General features: G+C 45.6%; 1 protein-coding gene across 3 annotated transcripts in view; it reads right to left on the minus strand.

Moving 5' to 3' along the window:
• Positions 1 to 5,000, minus strand: part of dusp8a (dual specificity phosphatase 8a) — a 95,606-nt gene that overhangs the window by 19,738 nt on the left and 70,868 nt on the right. The window lies entirely within an intron of this gene.

Below are 5,000 nucleotides of genomic sequence, written 5' to 3' on the forward strand. Positions count from 1 at the left end.
ATACAGGATCATTCATTGGCCTGTAGGCCACTGTATAGCATTGCTGTCAGGCAGAAACCTCCCTATGTGTTTTTTTTAATATTATTTTATTTATCCCACGATTTTGCAACCCCTTTTTCTCACCCAGGGACAATTATCAAATGTAATCCTGGGCACTACACGTCCTCTGCCAACCTGGGGGGGGGGGGGGCAGCGGACTGACCTCATGCTTCCTTCTATGCATGAGGAGTCCAAGCTGCTTCTTCCAAACTTGTCACGAATTGGCGTTTCAAGCTTGTAGATCTGCTACAAGCTACTTTTTAAATTGAATCGTAAAAAGTAACAGTTTTGGCTGTTTTTAGCTGCCCTCATTTGCACTTTCTGCCAGGCTATCGCCCCTATAAGAGAAAAAAATGTTATTCCAACATGTTTTCCAAAAGAAAACAGCAGCCCATAATAATGCAGCTCACATGAGCTCTTCTTGCTTGGCTAAAGATTGCAGTCTGGCTATTTTCAAATAGCCAAAATTAAACAGCTTAAATACGGAACACCCTACCCTGCCAAGGACCCCTGGGGTTCCCCCGGACCACACATTGAGAGAAGGGGATACGCTGTGTGTCTCCAGAAGAGCATACGGGCGTTAATTAACACTCCTCGATTTCATTCACAGCCCATAAATGTTTCTCTGTCTGCTCAATCCATCTGTGACTGCCATGTTCCACTTTTGTACACTTTTTCATGCCTGAGCGCGGCGGCGCGAGCGCCGCGCGGATGATTAAGATGGTGTCAGTCTGTTGAAAGCTCGCGTGTCCTCGGAGGGCGGAGGGAGTGGAGTGTGATGCGATTTCACCACGTTTCCTGTGCTGGCTCTCGTCTTACACACTTGTGTTTGGACACGATGTGCTCTCGTCCTCAAGGATGAGAGCGCGGGACAGCCAGGGGTCGAGAGAGAAGAGGAGTCTGTCCCAGTGGTCCACAGCCATATTATTGCCTCTGACAGCCCACAGACTCATGATACTTGTACTATGGAATGACAAACATGTAGGCCACAAGTCCGGCTACAGAAACAAAGCGGCTACAGAAATGGTAGCGTATGTTAATACCTTATAACTTCAACAATTGGGGTGGTTGTATTTTGTCTCCATGCATGCTCTTCTAGACAGTATTCGCAAGGCAGCCAAGCCCCAGCCACAGAGAGAAAACATTGAAGCCAAATGGACATGGTGGCCGAAAGTAGGTATAGGTATAGTGCAGCATGAGCGCCACTGGGCCTAGCTACGTCTCTATGGGTCCATATGTGACACACACACACACACACACGCACGACTCGCGGTGCTCGTTCATGCTTTCTGCCCGGGCGTGTTCATGAGAGCTCCATTGAATTTAATGTGATTCTATGGCGTAGATACTAGGCCCACAATTTGCGGAGCCCACCACTTTTTCCAAACGCAAGAAGAAGGTGTGAAAATGCCTCACGAGTGAGCAACTCAATAATAATAATAATAATATTAATCTTAATCTTAATTTATAGAGCACCTTTCAGACACAAGTGCAGTCCAAAGTGCTTTACATACAAGTAAAAAATGCATGTAAATGCAAAAAAGGGTAAAATACAAAAGTAAAGCTTCAAATCTGGTCAATAGAATTCGTTAAAACTGAAAAAAGAATTTAAGATAAGGTTACAATAAAGTCAGTTAAAAGCAAGGACATAGAATTCATAGAATTCAATGCAAGTGGACGGGAGGAGAATTATATTATTTATAACTCTATGGTGGCAACTTAACGGCAAGATGGTCACCATGTGAATATGGTCTACTGAGACATTTAGATGGTGTCAAAGGTCATGTCTCACCTAGACACAGGATCTGACACAAACTCTGACCTGATGACCAGATTCTATTTATTCCCATAGCAAGCAGGCTATCAGCTCAATGGTAAAAAAAAAGAAAAAAAAGAAAGCAGCACTTGCGAAAGAAACCTGGTCCAAATCCAGAGAAAAGTTACATATACTATAGTCTACTCTGGCTACTACAGCACAGAATGCAGAATCTGGACAGTCTCATTCTCGTTATGTAAATTGAGGGGGAACGGGTTCAGCACATTACGTATAGACACTACAAACCGGGCCGCCCACTGACTGGCTTTTTTGTTAACAGGATTTGGCCTAGTTCTGAACTAAGGTGAATGAATGACCCAATCCCGTCTGTGCAGATAAAAGGGGGCCAGCTGCACGTCGAGTGACCTCACCATAGCATCCCCAAAGACCCCAGAATGAGCAGGACACTGTGAGAATAGCCTTATGTCACCCCCAAAGACCCCAGAATGAGCAGGACACTGTGAGAATAGCCTTATGTCACCCCCAAAGACCCCAGAATGAGCAGGACACTGATGAGAACATCCTTACGTCTCCCCCAAAGACCCCAGAATGAGCAGGACACTGAGAACAGCCTTATGTCACCCCCAAAGACCCCAGAATGAGCAGGACACTGGTGAGAATAGCCTTATGTCTCCCCCAAAGACCCCAGAATGAGCAGGACACTGAGAACAGCCTTATGTCACCCCCAAAGACCCCAGAATGATCAGGACACTGTGAGAACAGCCTTATGTCACCCCCAAAGACCCCAGAATGAGCAGGACACTGTGAGAATAGCCTTACGTCACCCCCAAAGACCCCAGAATGAGCAGGACACTGTGAGAATAGCCTTACGTCACCCCCAAAGACCCCAGAATGAGCAGGACACTGGTGAGAATAGCCTTATGTCACCCCCAAAGACCCCAGAATGAGCAGGACACTGTGAGAACAGCCTTATGTCACCCCCAAAGACCCCAGAATGAGCAGGACACTGTGAGAACAGCCTTACGTCACCTCGCCGCTCCAGTCACAGAGACAGAGGGGGGAGGAAATAGGTCACTTGCCGATGATGAGCAATGAGCATTGTAAAACCCAGACCTTTGTCTCCTATAGAGTGACGAAAACACACGCATGTACTGTATGCCGCACGCACGCACACACACACACACACACACACACACACACACACACACACACACACACACACACGCATACAAGCACAGATACACACACGTATGTTTGCTGATTGTGCACACATAGAGCTGTCACGATCGTGAACTTTTACTCATGCCGACTCATTTTCATTGAACACCCGTGAGGGGCGCTAATATATTAAAGTCTAACTCATGTTGATTAGGTGATGTAATGGTGATGTAAAACAAACGGTGCACAACACAAACATTAAACGCCATTGACAATAAAGACACAATATGACGTACTGAGGGACAATATGACGTAAATCTTCCCTTCATTGTCAATGTCGTTTTTAAAACAAACAATTAAACCTGTATATAGGAAAAAAGGAGGTGACCAAGTATAGTATAGCCCTGAGGGACCCCGTCCAGATAAGTATAGGGTTTCAGTGGATAAGAAGAGGGAGGACACTCCAAAGTGCATGGTCAACTGGGGTCAGTGCACAGCACCACGTAGACTAGACTTAATTTAACCGCACGTGTAAGAACTTCAAATTAACAGTCCATATTTAAGCGTGTGCAGCACCTCTCTGTCACACCAATCACCACCACAGTGTGAAGACGGCCCGCTTCGCTCATGTGTCTGAGCCACGCGGCTCCAGGCCAACAGTCACAGCCTTTTAACGAGAACAACAGTCTAAAAAAGCCCTGCCAAGTTTCCAAACGTCAAGCGACGATTCCGCATGTCAAGAGGGACGTTTGAGCACCCTCACAATTGTTGTGTGCTAAAACATCATTGGATTCATTTAGTGTGACAAGCAGTAAAAAAAGTATATAGCGTGTGTGTGTGTGTGTGTGTGACTTCGTTCAACTTTGACCCCTCTATCACATAGTGATATGGACGCAAAAAACATAGTTCCGTGTAGACGGGTCAAAAATTAACGAAAGTTGCACTATATGGTAGAAATAGGTCAGCAATACAAATGACACTAGTTTTGTGAATGTGAACTAATTTACTTTTAATGCGTGGCCCCCTGTGCCCACCACAAAATGAACCGGAACTACTTAATATTTCACCAAAACCAGAGCAGAACTCCCACCACGGGACTCGGGCAATCAATTAATACAGTTGCAACCACTGTATTAATGGCACGTATTTCATACAACTTAAGTAAAAAAAAAAGCATGAGCTTATTGGCCTGTATACTACAAGTTAGTATAGCGCCTCCTCTGGGTGAGTACCTATATGTACGTTAGTATAGCGCCTCCTCTGGGTGAGTACCTATATGTACGTTAGTATAGCGCCTCCTCTGGGTGAGTACCTATATGTACGTTAGTATAGCGCCTCCTCTGGGTGAGTACCTATATGTACGTTAGTATAGCGCCTCCTCTGGGTGAGTACCTATATGTACGTTAGTATAGCGCCTCCTCTGGGTGAGTACCTATATGTACGTTAGTATAGCGCCTCCTCTGGGTGAGTACCTATATGTACGTTAGTATAGCGCCTCCTCTGGGTGAGTACCTATATGTACGTTAGTATAGCGCCTCCTCTGGGTGAGTACCTATATGTACGACCTTTATTCATGTGACCTGCGTCCTATTAGCACAAACACGGGCAAACGTCAGGTCGTCAAATGACCGGGCTGTCAGATAACACAGCCAGGGGGGATCAAATGTGACACCCTCCTCTCCAAAACGTTGTTGTTTCGCTTGCAGAGAGAACTGAAATGCCACGCTCGGCAAACGGGCAGAGAGGAGCGTCTTTAGAAATGAATCCATGACAGAGAGCGTTTACCATAGAAATGCATGACAGAATGTGCTTACCATAGAAATGCATGACAGAATGTGCTTACCATAGAAATGCATGACAGAATGTGCTTACCATTTAGAAATGCATGACAGAATGTGCTTGCCTATACCATAGATATGTGTGACAGAAAGGCACTGCATCTCATAAAACGCAGTGTGTTTACACGGCTCCCTCACATAGCCGCAATAGAGGGGCTTGTACCTTGAACCTTGAGCTAAAACATAGC

This window comes from Protomyctophum bolini (genome assembly GCF_963924005.1).
Source record: "Protomyctophum bolini genome assembly, chromosome: 4".
Lineage (NCBI taxonomy): Eukaryota > Metazoa > Chordata > Actinopteri > Myctophiformes > Myctophidae > Protomyctophum > Protomyctophum bolini.